This window comes from Gobio gobio, assembly GCF_949357685.1.
Source record: "Gobio gobio genome assembly, chromosome: 1".
Lineage (NCBI taxonomy): Eukaryota > Metazoa > Chordata > Actinopteri > Cypriniformes > Gobionidae > Gobio > Gobio gobio.
Window position 1 is genome coordinate 20,582,743 of NC_137097.1, and position 20,292 is coordinate 20,603,034.

Below are 20,292 nucleotides of genomic sequence, written 5' to 3' on the forward strand. Positions count from 1 at the left end.
ACACACATACTGGTACATTTGCATACCTCAAACTTGGTTTGGACAAAAGCATCTGCTAAATGTAAAACAAAAATCCAGATGTGTAATCAGGTAATGGTCAGCTGTTCAATGTACTGTATTAAATCAAAGGCAGTACTTATTTTATTTTTTTACTGATTTGTGTAGAAGAGGGCGGGGCACAACCTAAGGCAGGTTTAGTTTTAACACACATGGTTTAAAACTTTCCACACATGCCAGGACGACAAAACTTAGTGTATTTTTTAGATGCCATATCAACATTATTTAGAGAAAAAATTGCACCAAAATAAAAACAATTTGGAAGATATCACTGAACATTTATTTAACCATAGCAAAATTTAATTTCTTACGTTTATTTTCCCTCTCTGTTTTTTGTGTTTATACAAATCTGACAGTTGAGATTTTTCTTAAATGGGTTAGTTCACCCAAAAATGAAAATAATAATCATAGTCATTAATTCCTCACCCTCATGCCGTTCCACACCCACAAGACTTTGTGTCATTTAGTGACATGATTCAACTCGCTCCGAAGCTTCATGCAGCAGTGTTTTGAAATCGCTGATCTCACCAGCAGAAGACATGAGCCGGGTCTAAATCCCAGTTGCGCAGGTAGGGCTTATAATACTGGACATGGGAACTGAAAGTATAAGGAACTTAAATACTGACAAGGAGTAATCAAAGTGAACAGGAACAGGTGTGTGGAAATAATGAACAACCAAGGAAACCAACTAGAGGTGCGTTCCATTCGACCGCAAGTGGACTGCGAAGTGGACTTCAGAGGGTATTCTGCCATCTTAAGTGAGAATCCAATCCAAAGGGAGTGAACATGTTCAGTTAAAAGGGCACTGCGAACGGCGTAGGGAAGAAGGGAAAATATACACATCACTTCAAAGGAAGTGGAGAGGGAAAATCACCCAACTGTCACGTCACCAGTCTGAACTAAAGATGGAGCAGAGCCGATGGAGGAGTTTACATATTCATTTGAATATTCATAGTTATTATACAAACTAGAGTATTTATGAATGGTTATGGAAATAACTGTTACATTCGCATATTATATTTTATGAATAGGTAAACAGATTAAAAGTGTTGAGAAACAGCTGAGGGGTGTCATTTTTTTATATTTTACTTTATTTACCTCAGGAATGTTTACTATGCAGCTGCGCTTGGGAAAGAAAGTGCACGAGATGAGAAAAGACCATTAATTAAGAATACATTTATGCATACCAAATCAAAATGTATTTTCATATTTTAAATGACAGGTGCAGCTTCAAATCTGTTCATTGTCAAGACAGGTATATGTAAACTAATCAAACTAATGGACAATGTTTTGATTATATTTTTTAGATACATACTGTGTGTTTTGTAAATGTATATGATAATGATATGGTTTTAAATTTGAAAGTAAAATAAATTAAAATATACATTTATGTTATATCACAATCTTTGCCTTTCTTCGATGACGTTGCAGGGCGTTCCAAATGAGCGATTATTTCCTGCTAAGTCCACTTCAGGTGATATACCGTGCTCAGGGAACAGTGCGTAGGGACCCTGTCGAATGGAACGCACTCTAGGAATTCGGCAAAACAGGAACAAAACCAACATGTCCTCCAACCAATACGCCTATATACAGTAGGTTGTTTATCACTTCCCTGAAATGTGACCCATTGGAGCGTTTACTATAGTTGTGCCCCTATCAACAACAGGACACTTTCATTTTAATGCAATGTTCCCTTTTATTTGCATCATAGGCCCATCATAGGCTTCGGGTTTTGCATAGCTCAATTGGTAGAGCATTGCAAAAAAAGCAAAAACATCATGTAATCATATGATCATGCAATCGTGGGTTCGATCCCAGGGAACGCATGTGCTCATAAAGTGTATATGCACTATAAATCACTGGGTAGGTTTAGGTTTAGAGGTGGGTGTAGTTGTTAAAGGTCCCATGGCATGAAATTTTCATTTTATGAGGTATTTCAACATTAATATGAGTTCCCCTAGCCTGAATATTGTCCCCAAGTGGATAGAAATGTTGATCGGTGTAAACCCGAGTTCTGGCTGTCTTTCTCTGCCTTTGAGAAAATGACAGGCCAGACTAGCCAATCCTGAAGCCTCCTGGTTTGACGTCCAAGCAGGAACGGTTTCCTCCCTTTCCCCCGCCCAGAGAATCTGCCACGCCCATGCAAACACTCGAGATCATTAACGTTACTTGTGAACGAGTGAACTGGCAGTTTCTCAGTGTTTGGATGTACAAATGAAAACAGAAGTCTTTCTTCAGTTCCTTCTGATCTGTGATCATTGATTTCTGATGTGTAGCTAATTATTTATTATTCGTGCACACGCTGCGGCTTCTCTCTCTCCCGACAGAACGGTGTTTTCGTGTTTTCTATCTTGTGAGTCAGTGTTTTTGTACGTCCTCGTCGCGTCTATCTGTTCTAAAATGTGCATACAGTCTTTTCTGTTTAACATCAGCAGTAACATCTTTAGAGATAAACCTCACACACGCCGAAGCTCGGCCTTCAACATCCCCGACCCCCAGTACTGCATCTGGCCCACAGCGGAGGCACCAAACGCGGGTGAGATTAAGCAGAAGGAGGGTAAGCGTGAGCATATCTGGGCTAGGCTAGCCAGCTTTCCCCACAATAAACTGGATTACATTCGATTACTGCTGTTGTGTCTTTGTTTGCGCTGTGTAAGTTACTCAATGCGCATCACTGACGCTATTCATATGATTGGAACATATCTAGAAATAATGCTTTAATCAAACTTACTAACTCGTTCATCTCGCTGTAATGGTACATTGCATGTGTTACAAAGTTGGTAGAATAATGATGAAGAGGACTCGGTGTGACTGGGACTCGTGTTTATTCAGAACTCTCAGATACAAACACAATAAACTCGCGCTGACAGACAACGCTCTCATAACTCAGTAGTTACTATAAATAACTTTGTTAGCAATCGCTCCGTCTCCGTGATGTCCTGTTCGCGAACGAATCATTCTTTTGAATCGGTTCTTTTTAGTGAACCGAACCAGTTCACCAAATCGGACTGAATCGTTCTAAACGGTTCGCGTCTCGAGTCAGCGCTGATCCATAATTTACTAACTTTCTGACATGAGTGACAGCCCCTCTGACTAGAAATAAACTAATAACCTGAAGTATATTCTAGTAACTACAACAGTTCACCCTGAACTGAGACATGCTGAGAGAACTGATGTGAAGTGAACACAGGTCCATCTGTCTCTGGCAGACTCGTGCCTGCTCGTGCCTCGTTAAACCACGCCCCCTCCGCTCATTTAAAATGCAAAGATGTCAGCCAATCACAACAGTGGGCGTTTTTCCTGAAGTCTCACAGCAGACACGCCTCTTGAAGCAGGGCAGTCAGCCACAGGGCAAACAGCAGTATAGAAAAAATGCCTTTTATTTCTAAATTATGACATTTTATGATGTAAAAATCATACTAACAATATAAGTACACCTCAGGAAACACTATAAAATAATAGAAAAATGCCATGCCATGGGACCTTTAATAAAAAATGACTTTTGCTAAATGGAAATACGACAAATGGTGGTGTTGTAGACATGAAAGGGTTAGAGAATGTATGTTTGGTCACATGATCACGGTGATCACGGTGGGGGGTCACGTGATTAGGTAGGAATTGGAATATCAGTCACCTGTTCATTGTTTGAGGGCGAGAGGGGGTGAGCAGGGACGATGTATTCTTTGTTGACCACAAAACAACAAGAAATCAGTCTGTGGAATAAAGAAAATCAAGCAAAAGTAATTTAGCCTCACTGATATTTTATTTATGCGTCACAAATGCATAAAGTCCCTGTCTTAGTCTCTAAGCGGCGTTGATCAAGGACAGAGTAGCCGCTATATTATGTCAACAAAGAACATTCTCAGCGGACGCGCGCCAAACGGATTAAGCCCACATTGCACATCGGATTACAGGATTCTGCTCAACTGGAAATGAAGAGAATTCTACAGCCGCAGAAGTTGAAACGCCAACGAAAATTGATCAGCAAAGCTCTGAAGAGAAGCAAGCAAACAGTCACCGCATAGGTAAGCCTGTTGGGCTTTGTTCTAATCAGCTGTGCAGTTCTGGATTGCGCGCAGTTTGAAGTTGTGAACGTTGTTTATCCATTGGGGATAATCGTGCGGTTGTGTTATTGTTTGTAGTTTGACTTCAGTGGGTGTTGATCAGAGCTCTGGTGTTTAAAGCTTAATGTTGCGGATCCGTTTTTGTGTGGAAAATATGATCGCGATGTTCATTGAGTTGACGGCGTTTGTTTACGTGTCGCTTTGATGTTGTTGGAGGATTTGAAGGTCACTTGCTAGACTATACATGAGTGAAGTGAGTGTTGATGACGTCACTGGCATTGAAATGGATTGCGGTAAAAGAGAAACTAAACTCACTGCAAAGGCCTTGGCGAACAAAATTGAAAGCCTGCAAAAGGAACGAAAAACAAATGTAAATAAAATTAAAGGACTGATACCAGAGATGAAAAGTCTGATGAACAAAAAGGAAAATGCCTCCCAGCTGCAAAGCATGTTAAAAACTCTTGTTCAGCTTTGTGAAAATGCCAATAAGCTGCATGACATGGTGATTCCCTTACTTCCTGAAGATGAACAGGAAAAACAAAATGAATGGTTCTTGAGCATTATGAAATACAGCAACACATTTAAAGATGCAGTTCAACATGGGTTGGATGAACCAGAGGGATCATTGGAGAATGTTATATCTGTTCAGTCTGGCGCTGAAGCAATGCGGTCAGAGTCTCCCAATTCTCAAGTGCCAGTTCATGCTTCATCCGTCGTTTTTACAGATCACTTACAGGATGACATCAAGCCAAGTGACAGCGTATCAAATGTGGGGAGTGGAACATCCAAAAATCAAAGCTCAACTGTTGAAAAATGGTCTGTGGCATCATCCACTTCTTCTGTACGTCTCAGAGCAGAGGCTGAGTTGGCTGCATTAAGAGCACAACAAAAATTGTTGAAAGATAAACATGAGCTGGAGGATCAAGAGGAAAAGCTAAGAAAAACAAAAGAACAACTTAATTTGCAGGGAGAAATTGCAATTCAAATGGCCAAACTGAATGTTTTAAAATCTCAGAGTGTGTCAAGCAAAAGATCTGACCGTTCAGGTGGGAAACATTCCAATCTAATGAAGGAACAAAAGGGAATACAAAGGCTTAATGCCACTGCTAAACCATTTGTTTCTCAAATGTCTGCAAGAGGTTCAGTGCATGACCGTTTGGAATCAGGAGCAAGGCCTAAAGAGAAAGCTGAACACCCCATTGTACGCTCACAGCCTCTTCCAGTGGACCGACATCCATCTAGATGCCACACGGTGGAACAGAGCTCACGAGGAAATGCATCAAATTCACATGTTGAATCCAATGATGAAGAGCAAAATAACATATTGGGAATAATGAGAAAGCAAAATGAAATAACAACGCTGTTGTTAAAACAGCAATGTTTATCATCCTTGCCCAAAAAAGATCTGAACGTGTTTGATGGTGACCCTCTACAGTATCATGCATTCATGAGAGCTTTCAAGAACAGTGTTGAAAGTAAAACTGATAACGACAGTGATTGCCTGTACTACCTTGAACAGTATACCGTTGGTCTTCCAAGGGATTTGATACAGAGCTGTCAGCATATCGATCCACAGAGGGGGTACATCAGAGCCAAAACTTTGTTGCAGGAACATTTTGGCAATGAACAGAAAGTAGCATCTGCTTATATGAGTAAAGCTCTTTCATGGCCTCTCGTTAAAGCTGAAGATGTGAATGCTTTGCAAGAATATAGTCTTTTTCTTAGAGGCTGTGGTAACGTCATGGAGGAAGTGCAATATATGTATGATTTGGACATGCCTGCCAATATGTTGACAATTATAAAGAAATTGCCCTACAGACTCAGGGATAAATGGAGAACAGTCGCATGTGAATTACAAGCAAGACACAATCGCAGAGTTTCCTTCATTGATATTGTCCACTTTCTAGAACATCAAGTCAAAGTAGTAACAGACCCAGTGTTTGGAAATATACAGGATGTCCCAGTAGCAATGAATAAAGATGTGAAGAGACCTAAACAATATTCTCGTCCTGGAATAAAAGGATCCAGCTTTGCTACCACTGTGGTCGCTGCAAGCAAAGAAAGAGGATCTGAAAACTCAGAAAAGAAAAAGGTTGGATTTGATCGGAAAGAGTGTCTCTGCTGTAGAGGTGCACACACATTGGGTATGTGTCTTCAGCTGGGAAAACAATCCCACAAAGAGAAGATTGGCTTCTTGAAAGAAAGTGGAGTTTGCTTTGGCTGTTTGTGTATTGGGCACATCAGCAAAGAGTGCAAAAAACGTCTTTATTGTGATGTTTGCGGTCTGAGACATCCCACTTTGCTGCATATCTTTCCCAAAGAAACAAATACAACTGAAAGGTCGTCAGTGGATGATGTTTTAGTATCTAGTGGCCTTACTGGGGCTGGTGATCATGATTGTAAGCTTCCGATTGTTCCCGTACAGATCAAGGCCAAGAAAGGCAGCAAAATTGTCACTACTTATGCCTTTTTAGATCAAGGGAGCACTGCTGTGTTTTGTACGGAGAGCTTAATGAGAAGACTTAACCTCACAGGAACCAAAGTGCGGATACTTCTGCGAACTATGGGGCAAGAAAAGGTTGTAAGTAGTCATGTTCTATCTGGAATGGAGGTTGCTGGCTTGAAGGGAAATTACTTTTGTGAATTGCATCGAGTCTATACACAGGAGAGTATGCCTTTTCATAAAGAGAATATACCCAGAGAGAGAGATCTTCAAAGATGGCCTCATTTAAAGAGTGTTCATTTACCTGAGATTGAGGCGGGGATTGAGCTGCTGATAGGGACAAATGTTCCAAAAGCATTGGAACCATTGGAGGTAATCCGCAGCAGGAATGATGGACCCTATGCAATCAGGACAATGTTGGGATGGACTGTGAATGGACCACTCTTTGTAGACTGCAAGAACAAAATGGATTGTGCAGAGCCAGAAGTCACTGTCAACAGAATTTCAGTTGTGAATTTGGAAGACATGTGGCAACAACAGTTTAAAATGGACTTCCCAGAGTGTAGTCAAGAGGAACAAACTGGCTACTCAAAAGAAGATGATAAATTCATAGAAATGGTGACAAATTCTGCCAAACTTGTTGATGGGCATTATGAAATCGGCTTACCTCTGAGAAAGAGAGTTCAGATGCCAAACAATCGGAAGATTGTGGAGCAACGTGCTTTGCATCTAAAGAGGAGACTTCAAAAAGATTCAGGTTTTCTTGCTGACTATAAAACCTTTATGAAGGATATGGTCTCCAAAGGCTATGCAGAACAAGTACCTGCAAAGGATATGACACGTAGTGATGGAAAGATCTGGTATATTCCGCATCACGGTGTCTACCATGCCACAAAGAAGAAAATCTGTGTGGTATTTGATTGTGGAGCAAGTTTTCAGCAAACATAACTTAATGCTCAACTCCTGCAAGGACCAGACCTTACCAGCTCACTCATTGGAGTGGTGACAAGATTCAGAATAGAACCAGTGTTGATCATGGCAGATGTTGAATCAATGTTCCATCAGGTAAGGGTACCAGCTGATGATGTTGATTTTCTAAGGTTTCTTTGGTGGCCCAATGGGGACTTGGGTCAGGATCCAGTTGACTTTAGGATGCGGGTACACCTCTTTGGAGCAACATCTTCTCCCAGCTGTGCAAATTTTGCTCTTAGAAAATGCGCTCAAGATCATAAAGAGCAGTTCAACAAGGAAACAGTCGATAAAATCCTTTATTCCTTTTATGTCGATGATTGTTTGGTTTCAGTGGCTTCAGTTGAACAAGCAATAACCTTGTACCAGGAGCTTGTATCCATATGTGCCAAAGGTGGGTTTAGGCTCACAAAATGGATGAGCAACAGTCGTCAAGTGCTGAATGCAATACCTGAGGATCAAAGAGCAAAGACGGTGAAGGACTTGAGCATGGATTGGGATTCTCCATCAGTTGAGAGAGTGTTGGGAGTGCAATGGTGCATTCAGTCTGATGTATTCAAGTTCAAGATCATAATCAAAGACAGACCTCTGACCAGAAGAGGAATCCTATCCATGATTAGTTCTATCTATGATCCATTGGGGATTGTGAGTCCTGTAGTGTTGTCTGCAAAAAAAATCTTGCAAGATATCTGCAAAGGTGATCTGGGATGGGATAATGTCTTGCCTGAATTGGTTGGTCAAAAATGAAACAGATGGTTGCAAGAACTTCACCTTCTGGAAAGCTTTGAGCTTGCAAGATGTGTTAAACCTCCAAACTTTGGTGACATCACTACTGCACAGTTGCATCATTTTTCAGATGCGAGCATGGATGGATATGGAACTGTGACATACTTGCTTTTAAACAACATGCATTCTCAAGTACATTGTGCTTTTATCATGGGAAAATCAAGAGTAGCCCCAACAAAGTCTGTTACTATCCCTCGTATGGAGCTCATTGCTGCTACCATGGCAAGCCGTATGGATGTATTATGGAAGAAAGAATTGCATCTGCCGCTTCAAGATTCCGTGTTTTGGACGGACAGTGCTTCTGTTCTCAAGTACATCAAGAATGAGACCTCACGATTTCGAATATTTGTAGCCAATCGGGTGACAGAAATCCTCAAGGCCTCTGAAGCTTCACAGTGGAGATATGTAGATACATTAAGCAATCCAGCTGATGTTGCTTCCAGAGGATCGACAGTCAATGTATTCCTTAAGAACAAGACATGGGCATCAGGTCCTGCCTTTCTTCTTCTTCCTGAAAGTGAGTGGCCTGCTAATCTAAGTGAACTTGAAAAGCTTGAAGTGGATGACCCTGAGGTCAAGAAAGGAGTTGAGATTAACTCTGTACAGCTCAAGGAAGATGATGATGTGCTTTCACGTTTAATCCATCATTTTTCTTCCTGGTTCGGTTTGAAGAAAGCAGTGGCTTGGATTTTAAGATTTAAAAGCTGCTCTTGTCTTTTAGTCAGAAGAGAAAACAATTGAGACTTGATTTTGCTCATTCTGATTTGAATGGACAACAAAGTTCTGTGGAAAGAGAAATGGAGATTTTCAAAAGTCAACCTGAACAATCTCACCTCTCAACAGAAGAACTAACGATTGCTGAATTGGAGATTATTAGACTCTCACAAGAAAAGATGTTTCCTGATGAGCTTGTTAGTTTAAAAAGAGGTGAAAGTGTAAAGAAAAGTAGCCACATTCATGGACTTTGTCCAGTTCTTGAAGATGTTTTGAGGGTTGGTGGACGATTAAGTAGGGCATCAATGCCTGAAGAATCCAAACATCCAGTCATTTTGGCCAAGAATTCTCACATCTCAGACATTCTCTTGAGACACATACACCAGGAGGTAGGACATGGTGGTCGCAATCATATGTTGTCCAAATTACGACAGAAGTATTGGATTACAGGTGTAAGTACAGCAATAAGAAGAGTACTGTCCAAATGCATCATCTGTCGAAGATTGAATTCACTTCCAGGATGCCAACAGATGGCAGATTTGCCATCAGAAAGAGTCATTCCAAATTAACCTCCATTTACCCGTGTTGGGGTAGATTATTTTGGACCTTTTGAGGTAAAGAGCAGAAGAAGCATCGTGAAAAGGTATGGGGTCATTTTCACCTGTTTAGCCATACGAGCCATACATCTTGAAGTGGCACCTTCATTGGACACAGATTCATTCATAAATGCGCTCCGACGTTTCACTGCAAGACGTGGACAAGTCAAAGAACTTCGCTCTGATAATGGAAAAAACTTTGTCGGAGCAGAACGTGAACTAAGAGTGGCTATAAAGGAATGGAATCAGTGTAAAATCAATGATGTCCTTCTTCAGTAAGGAGTGAAATGGACGTTTAACCCCCCGACTGGATCACATTATGGAGGGGCATGGGAGAGGTTAATTAGATCTGTGCGGAAAGTTCTAAATTCTACCTTGAAGGTGCAAAATCTGGATGAAGAGGGCCTACATACTGTTCTTTGCGAAGTGGAAGCCATTATTAATGGTCGTCCAATCACCAATGCATCTACAGACCCAGGTGACCTGGAAGCATTAACCCCAAACCACCTGTTGCTTTTGAGGACTTCACCCTGTTTACCACCCGGAGAATTCAAAAGGGATGATGTTTATGCTCGTAAACGATGGAAACAAGTCCAGTACATGTCAGATTTATTCTGGAAGAGATGGGTTCATGAGTACTTGCCGCAGCTTCAAGAACGCCAGAAATGGTCAAGAGTCAAACGCAACTTTAAACCAGGAGATATAGTGCTTATAGTGGATAACACAGCACCTAGAAATTCTTGGCTTATGGGACGCATAATTCAAACTTTTCCCGACAGAAGAGGATTTGTGCGTCATGTGCAAGTTAAGACAAAGAGCAGCTGTCTGGACAGGTCGATAACAAAGGTCTGTCTTCTACAAGAAGCAGAAGATGGATAACTTGACTTGTTTCTTGACATTTTGACTTTGACATTGACCTATGAACTTGACAGAGAAAACTGGAAATAATTTTTTGCCGTATGAACACTTTTTAGCAGAACACTTTTTTCAAGATTTTTTTCCTTCTTCGGAAGAAGATGTGTACATTTTATATGACGTTGTTAATTAATTATTAATTTGATAATGTCATGTCTCTAATAAAATTGTAATTATTACTTGATAAGAATTAGGGGCTGGAAATGTTGTTGACATGAAAGGGTTAGAGAATGTATGTTTTTGTCACATGATCACGGTGATCACGGTGGGGGGTCACGTGATTAGGTAGGAATTGGAATATCAGTCACCTGTTCATTGTTTGAGGGCGAGAGGGGATGAGCAGGGACGATGTATTCTTTGTTGACCACAAAACAACAAGAAATCAGTCTGTGCAATAAAGAAAATCAAGCAAAAGTAATTTAGCCTCACTGATATTTTATTTATGCGTCACAAATGCATAAAGTCCCTGTCTTAGTCTCTCAGCGGCGTTGATCAAGGACAGAGTAGCCACTATAGGTGGTAAAAAGTCCACACATTGCATTGAAATGAACACACATTTTGAGTGGTAATGACAGTCATATGTCGTTTCATGTCAGACGTAACACGACACTGTCATTATTTTTCCGCCAGCTAGAGGGTAATTTTTTTTGGAGGAAGGTTTGAACAAAACACAATAAAAACTAAACCAAAACAAACCACACTTGACAAAAGATGGCGCAATTCACAAATAGTGTAAATAGGGTATCCCAAGATTTCAAAGTAAATTTAAAATAGAAGGGTCTTTATATTCGGTGTCTTTAACTACTATGTACTAACATTTAAATGAATATTTTGATGCAATGCACCGTTTTACAAAACGGTGCAAAAGTTTTAGGCAGGTGTGAAAAAAATGCTGTAAAGTAAGAATGCTTTCAAAAATAGACATGTTAATAGATTATATTTATCAATGAACAAAATGCAAAGTGAGTGAACAGAAGAAAAATCTACATCAAATCAATATTTGGTGTGACCACCCTTTGCCTTCAAAACAGCATACAATTCTTCCAGGTACCTTCTAGGCCCAAGTCACTTGGTTAACATGTGTGCCAAAACGTCTGCTAAAGAGCTCTCAATGTCACCTGAGGAATTGCTAATTGACATCTACTACTACTTTAAGAAAAGTTCAAAAAGAAGAGAAGACCTTAAGCAGTTTCAGGACTTTTGCAATGTAGCCCAGCAGAGAGTACAAAAGCACTGTCCAACCAGTTGGCTTTCTTTGGGAAAAGGTTTGGACCATCTACTCAACCAATGGCCAGCCTTTAGTTCTTATTTTGAATCACGCAGTGAGAATCAGAAGTCCTGTGACATTCAGAAGAGGTTGACACAGGGCCGTTTCTAGCCATTTTGACGCCCTAGGCGAAATCCTTATTGGCACCCCACAGACAAATCTTAAAAAGCAACATGGTATTAATTTTAATCCTTATTAACAAATACATACACACATACCATTTTTGAACTGTAATCCTTATTAACAAATATATACAAATACAATTTGCAAACTAGGCTACGTATAAAACTTTGACCAGTCACATGAAAGTAACAAGAATAAATATTAATTCAGTGCGGTCTTTGTTTCTCATTGACGCTTGAACTTCCCCTTTAAATAACGCAACGGCCCTGTACGACACTTTTAGAACTGAATGAATCGATTCAGCATTCAACACCATCCGTAAAGATGCATTAAATTCGACAAAGCGGTTTAATAAAGGATGTAATTAATATTGTGAACTAGCACATTTTATTATACTATTTTTAAATTGGCCGTTAAAGTTTTATATGGGACAATTACACACTGATCCTTTAACAATGCATTTGCGCAAAAACTCACACCTTTTAGAGGTGCAAGAGAAGAAAGCGTCATAGAGTCAAAATATAATGATATCATGAAATGCTAAGTGAGTGTGGTTAGCCTATATCTTGCCTCTACAATACACACACAGCAATATTACGCTATCTGCCCCTTTCACAGCGTGATTTCTCGACTGCCACAAATACGGCCCTAACAAAATACAGATTTGTGCACTTTTTATTGTACCTGTTTTTTTAATTGGCCATCGAATTTAGCTTTATTGTGTGGTTAAAAAAAAGCGTTACCGTGCCAAAGCTTTGACCGAGCTCTTTGATCTAATGGTGTTGAGCGCTCCAAATGCAAACTTTACACGCAACAACAGTAATTGACAGTACTCTGATTCAATATAGGAGTCGTCTGATTGACAGTACTCTATCCCAATAGTGTTAGGGGAACCAGTGGGGGCGGCAATCATATTTCAGGGTGGCCATGACACCCTTTACACACACCCCTGATATGCGTTCATTGGCGCCCCTTCAGCTGATGGCGCCCTAGGCAACCGCCTAGTTCACCTATGCCTAAAAACGGCCCTGGGTTGACAGACCCACAATGAAACTTTACTAGTCCCAAGCAGTATTTAAATAGTACACTTACAAGTTTACTACTAGTACATTGATATTGGTGGGCCTATACTTACTATGTAAAGTAGGTATACTTAAAAAACGACTTTACTTAAATATACTTAATAAAAAGAACTTGAAGTATGCCTATACTTCTTTTTCATACAGGTAGACATTGATCAGGGATGGTATAAAAAATATTTTGAACAAGTATGTTTAGTTAAAATAAAAGCATGTAGGCTATTGTACAACATGTTACTACTTTTTGTAGTTTCCTTTGTTCCCTTGTAGTACAGATGTAGTACAAATGAGAAACGTAGTTGTAAACTAGTTGTGCACTTAAAGTTTACTGTACTGCAATTATAGTACACTTAAACATGTAGGCTATTGTAGAACATTTTAACTGATGTCCATGTTTTAGTGTTACACACTAGTTTACTTCATGTTGCTCTTCTGTGTTACAGACAGACATTAATATACACTGTGTGGTTTGGGGAAACATATGGAAGAAGAAATTTTTTATCTCAGAATTCAGACTTTTTTCCTCACAATTGGAGTAAACCATTTTAACTTCATCATTTCACTTCTTTCACAAAGTATTCATAAAGCCTTCTTCAGCTGCCACATTGGTGACATTCTGTGTAAGGTACAACCTTAAAATGTTTGCATATTCATGTATTCTGTAAAGTCAGTCTACAAAACAGCACTGAGACGTATACATGAAGAGAGACTGGGCTTTCACAATTCAGGTTACAAACTATTTAAATGTCTTGTTTTTAACCTCAACAATACTGCAACAATGTCACTCAGTTGATTTGGCATTGCAAATTTAAAAAACATTAAGTAAAAAATGAGTCTGAGCTCTTTTTTTGACAGAAATTACAATTAAAATGAAATCCGTTCATGGGAAATATAATACAATATGATATTTTGCACTTGAATGTATATGAATCCAAATTCTACTTAATATTGATCCATATTTTGAGGTAATTTAATAATTATGCACTCTGGTTCTTTGGGTGTACGTTGCAGACTGGATTGTTTGTTCATTAGACATTTGTCACTTCTCTCTTCTTAGATCATGGTTACATTCCCACATTTTGTGAACTGCTGAAATAAGACAATATCAGAGGAGATGAATAACTCCTCAGTAAACTTCACCACACCTGGAGCATCTACAAACTCCATTAGCACAATGGACTGTCTGAACATCTCTGTGTACTGCATCAATTTGTTTTTTAGTCTTCCCACACACTCCTATATTATATGGCTCATCATCACAGGAACAAGAAGTGGAGTCGCATCAGAGTTCTTCAACCTTAATCTCTGTGTTTGTGAGCTTGGTATCTGTCTGAATAGTTTGGTCTTTATACTGTCAAGGTGGATTTCAAGCCTTGAGAAATTAGATGCGTTTTTAACGGGACTTCCTTTAACTGGTCGCCCTCTGTATCAGTGTCTGATGTGTGTTGAGCGTTACCTGGCAGTGGTTCATCCTGTAACCTTTCTGAAGTACAAACCTCTCAGATCTAGAGTGATCTGCTGCACTGGAGCATGGATCATTAGTTTTGGCTCCTGTTTGGTCTACACATATAATATAACCTCAAACAACATGTATGCAGATGCATGGTTTGTGTCCATGCAGCTCACAGTGGTCATCTCCATCCAGTTATTTTGTCTTGTGGCTGTTCTCAGAGCTCTGAAGCAGTCAGGACCAGGAGAGAGAGGGAGAGAGAGAAAGGAGGAAAACCACATGAAGAGAAGAGCGTTTTATCTCATTCTAATAACTACTGTGAACATGATTATCCTATATTTCCCATTTGCAATCACAGGAATCTTTATCATTCTGACATCAGATAGTTCTCCAATAGTTTGGTTCACTGGTTTCACTTGTTTTATTCTGGCTGGTTTTGTGCAGCCTATTCTTTATCTTCATCGCAACGGAAAACTCTCCTTCCTCTGTTCATCATAACAACTGCAATTGTAATATTTGACTTACATAAGTTACTAAAACTGTTTATTGTTTCTGGGTATATATTTCTGGGCATGTGTGTTGTCAAGTGTCTGATAAACATAGTTATTCCTCTGTAATTATACTTCAGTTTTGCATTAAAAGCTCTGTCTAAATGTACCTCGTCGTGGGGTTTATGTGGACTGTAAGTCTTAACCTTAAAATCTCAAGCAAGTCCAAGTCAATTTACGTGAGAATCAAGTCAAGTAAAGTCAAGATACTGCTTTATGTCAAACAATTCAAGTCATAGCTTGGGGCAAGCAAGTCATACAAATGATTGATGATTTAACTGAATTTATACATAAAAATAGGTTAAAACTACACTTTAAGAAAAAAGGTACAGTGGAGGAATAATTCATGTATAACTGTACCTTTAAAAAGGTACACAATTGGTCCTTAGGGTACAATTAAACCATAGTTTTCCTCTATTTAGAGCAGGGGTAGGCAAAGTTCTGCAGAGTTTGACTCCAACCCTGAAAGTCATCTATAGAAGCTCTTACTGAGATTTAACAGAGGTTTAGATGTTGATGTTTTATTGAAAATGTTTGGTCACCATTATTGTGATCAGTGTTTCATTTAGTTGGGCAGTTTGACTCGTGGCAGTTTGTGGGTTTTGATATATTGTTAACAAAACACATACGCTATTCAAATCAAAAGAAGACATAAGCAAAAATTGTCATGAAGAAAAATGTTTGACTGTCTAAAAATATGAATAAATAGTATTCATCAATAATACTTCCTTGCCACAGATTCTGAATTCTGATTTTTAAATACATTTCAGGGGGGGGAAAGTTTAGATGCACACAGATATAAACAATCAGCAAATTCATCTCAACAATGGTGGCATACCTAATGCTGCAATGCATGCTGGGAGCCATGAGTTTTATACTGTGGTGGCTTAGATGTCACTGGTTGGTGATGCTCAAAACTCAGGAAGACAACTGAACTTTAGTAACAAAAATCTCAGGAAACACTCAAATAACACCAGTATACATGGACGACGACAACAGACAAACACAGAGGGAACACTGAGAACTAAATACTAGGGATGCCACAATTCTCAATATAATATTGAACTGTTTGGTACGGCATTCACGGTTCAATACGCACTTGTGAATTGCAGTCTTGTATTTGGGGCCTAAAGTGTGCCAAGAAAACATCCCCCACACCATTACACCACCATCACCAGCCTGCACAGTGGTAACAAGGCATGATGGATCCATGTTCTCATTCTGTTTACGCCAAATTCTGACTCTACCATCTGAATGTCTCAACAGAAATCGAGACTCATCAGACCAGGCAACATTTTTCCAGACTTCAACTGTCCAATTTTGGTGAGCTAGTGCAAATTGTAGCCTCTTTTTCCTATTTGTAGTGGAGATGAGTGGTACCCGGTGGGGTTTTCTGCTGTTGTAGCCCATCCGCCTCAAGGTTGTGCGTGTTGTGGCTTCACAAATGCTTTGCTGCATACCTCGGTTGTAACGAGTGGTTATTTCAGTCAAAGTTGCTCTTCTATCAGCTTGAATCAGTCGGCCCATTCTCCTCTGACCTCTAGCATCAACAAGGCATTTTCGCCAACAGGACTGCCGCATACTGGATGTTTTTCCCTTTTCACACCATTCTTTGTAAACCCTAGAAATGGTTGTGCGTGAAAATCCCAGTAACTGAGCAGATTGTGAAATACTCAGACTGGCCCGTCTAGCACCAACAACCATGCCACGCTCAAAATTGCTTAAATCACCTTTCTTTCCCATTCTGACATTCAGTTTGGAGTTCAGGAGATTGTCTTGACCAGGACCACACCCCTAAATGTATTGAAGCAACTGCCATGTGATTGGTTGATTAGATAATTGCATTAATGAGAAATTTAACAGGTGTTCCTAATAATTCTTTAGGTGAGTGTATTTTAGAGATGGTTTATAACAGTGGTCACCAACCTTTTCAAGCCAAAGATCCCTGACCTCAGCCTTGATGAAAGGCAAGATCTACCTATAGATTTTTCATGGCCGATTCAGAGTTTTTTTTTCTCTTTATTTAAGCAACTTTATTTGTTGTTTATTTGCTCTATAACAGGCCAAACTGACCTTAAAAAAATGGCCATTTGAAATGTGAGACAACCACTGCATTTTAATTACGATCCAAACAAAGATACACATATGTAGCATGAGCAGTTGTTTTTTATTAAAATTATTGCATAATTTCAAGACTTAAGAGTAAATACAGAATGCTCTGACTTTAGCTTTGTGAAATTGTAACATAAGACACACCTGCACAAAACAAAAACAGATGGACTGAATAAAAATGCTAATTCACTCTCTGACAGTAGGAGGTGCTTATGGAAAACAAGCGTTTATTTGGGTACCGCTGTAAAATGCCATAGAAACTATTCTGAAACTATTCTATTCTACATTCATGTAAACCCCCACTCCCCAATTCAATATCTATATTTTTCTTCCTATATTTCAAGCTTCCCAAAGAGTGATCTTGCTGGGCCTATTAGGCTGGTCCACTTCATGTGTTTTTACAGATCAGATATTTATCTGAACCATTCCATTTACACTTTTCCACATAAATGTGTCTCCACAAAACGGATATAAATCCAATCTTCAATTCCCACGCTATATGCCTGTTCACATCATCATGTATATGAGTTCACATCACCAACATTTTATTGATCAACAGTCAATTCCAGGACTGCGAAATGAGAGAGAGAGTGGCATAAGAACTGATCAATTAGTTTCTTTACCTTTAATGATGATGATGATTGTGTATTGAGCGTCTGCAACTTTTACTTTAATTTGCGTCAGTTTGCTGAAGAGATATTCAGCTGATCGTCTGCGGCGATGCGTGCTGCAGTAGCGCTGTCATATCTAACTATAACATCGGTCGATTTGTGCTGTGCGAATTTTGAGGTTGCAGAGAATACATTTTGGGAGCATATGTAGCGATTTCGTGCCTTGATAATGTGTTTGTAATGCTCGTACACAGAGAGGCCAGATAGCTGGCCTGAATGGTTGTAGCCAAGTGTAAGCAAAACTCACGTATCTGATATTTCACAGGGGTTTATTATCAGCATCGTCGATCCCACGCACACATGGGGCAGTTTGCAAAACACTCCACTAACAACAGCGTTACTGAACAGAAAATAAACAGTGCAAAGAGCAACAGAAATACACGCATACATGCGATGTTCACAGCTCGCGCTCCATCCACGAACTGCCCACTCATCAGCGAGTGAGTGAGTGCATGCGTTCTGCCTTAAAGGAGCAGTACCTAATTCTACTTGTTACATGTTGTTCATTATTTTTCGGTTATTTATCGGGAGCTACCGGGACAGTGATAAAGATCGACCAGTCGATCGCGATCGACGGGTTGGCGACCACTGGTTTATAATAATCTTGTCGAGAGTGTTATATATTTTAATATGACTATGTGGTATGGACTATTGCCAGTTAAAGCTAAAACTGCAGAGAAGTTCAAATTGCTAGTGCAATTGTAGGACAACCACAAAGACAATTGAATTACATTTATCAAACTAGAGTCAAACAAGAAGCACAGAATCTTTATTTAAGATTGTTCTCATCCCTTGAATATTACATTTCAGCTTTTACCATCAAAAAGACGGTTTAGGCAACCTCAAGCAAGGACAAAGGTGTATCAAATATCATGCCTACTGCAGTCAGAATTTTAAATACTGGGACCTGAGTGTGAGGGGGATTGTGTTACTTGTTGTCTTTTTATTTGATTTGTGTGATGATATTGAATGAGTTTCTTTGTGGTGAAGACAAATTTCTACTTGTGGACAATAAAGTGACTAACTAAAGTTCAAAACGAATCGAATGAACCACAGCCAAAGACTCCTGCTCATTTTCTGGTCTGTAACTGACTTACATCTCTACCACCCAAGACCATCTAACCCTCCGCCAGCTGCTCAGAATTGAGAAACCTTGTCAAAGAGATGGAAATACAGATGTTGAGATTTATTATTTGCAGTTTATCAATATTGAATAATGCTAAATATAAAGTTAAAAATGATCATCATTGATTTAATGTTTATGAAAGTTTTGTTTGTTTACCTTCACAATATGTTCAAACAAACCCGTGTCCCATGAGAAGTCGCGTGAGAGATGGTCGGCAGAGAATGCTGGGAACGGTCGGGATTGTGCCCATTTTTTGCCTGTTTTTTTTCATCAAACTTTGATCAATAAAGTTCCCACAAAGATGATGCATTTCCCTTCTCGTTCAGTCACTCCATTCTAAATCAGGTTTCTCTCCAACATGAATTCTCAAGTGTTTTTTAAGATGTCCTTTCAGATTAAAACTCTTTCCACACTGAGGGCATGTGTGGGGTTTCTCTCCAGAGTGGATTGCCAAGTGGTCTTCAAAGTTTCCTTTAAAACTGAAACTCTTTCCACACTGAAGGCATGTGTAGGGTCCCTCTGCAGAGTGAATTTTCAAGTGGTTTTTAATATGTTCTTTCTGATCGAAACTCTTTCCACACTGAGAGCAGGTGTAAGGCTTCTCTCCAGAGTGGATTTTCGTGTGTCTGTTAAGGTTTCCTTCTCTATTGAAACTCTTTCCACACTGTTGGCATTTATAAAGCTTCTCTCCAGTATGTGTATGTGACTGATAAGGCTTCCTTTACAAGTGAAACTCTTTCCACACGGAGAGCAAATGTAAGGCTTTTCTCCAGTGTGAATTGTCATGTGACTGATAAGGCTTCCTTTACAAGTGAAACTCTTTCCACACGGAGAGCAAATGTAAGGCTTTTCTCCAGTGTGAATGGCCTATATGCCAACGCTAGTGATGACGTTCTTCCGTTTACAACTAAGCCACCGTTGCTATTTCCGGAATGCTGCGCTGTTGACAAGCTCACTGCTGAGGTAACGTTAAATGATGAAGAAAACGTTTAAATATCAGCGATCTATGGGCTCATCGTCTGAACACTGTTGTGTGCCGATGTGTCAGGCCTCTGCTAAGTACAACAATGTACTTAGTTTCCACACTTTCCCCATGGATGAAGAATTAAGACGCAAGTGGGTTGTCGCCATCCGTAGGGACGACTTCACGATAACGCCTCACACCTGGGTGTGTAGCCGGCATTTTAAAAAAGATGTTCGTGAACCAGCGTCGGAGAAAGGACGACGACTGTTGAAAAAGGGAGTTATCCCAGCTTTATTCCAATGGAATAACTTCTCCCTCCCACCTGTAAGAACAAGTGTTTGGGAGAGGAGAGATAGACCGCTGCCACTGGAGGATCACGCCCCCGAACAAGATGAAGCCATGGAGGAA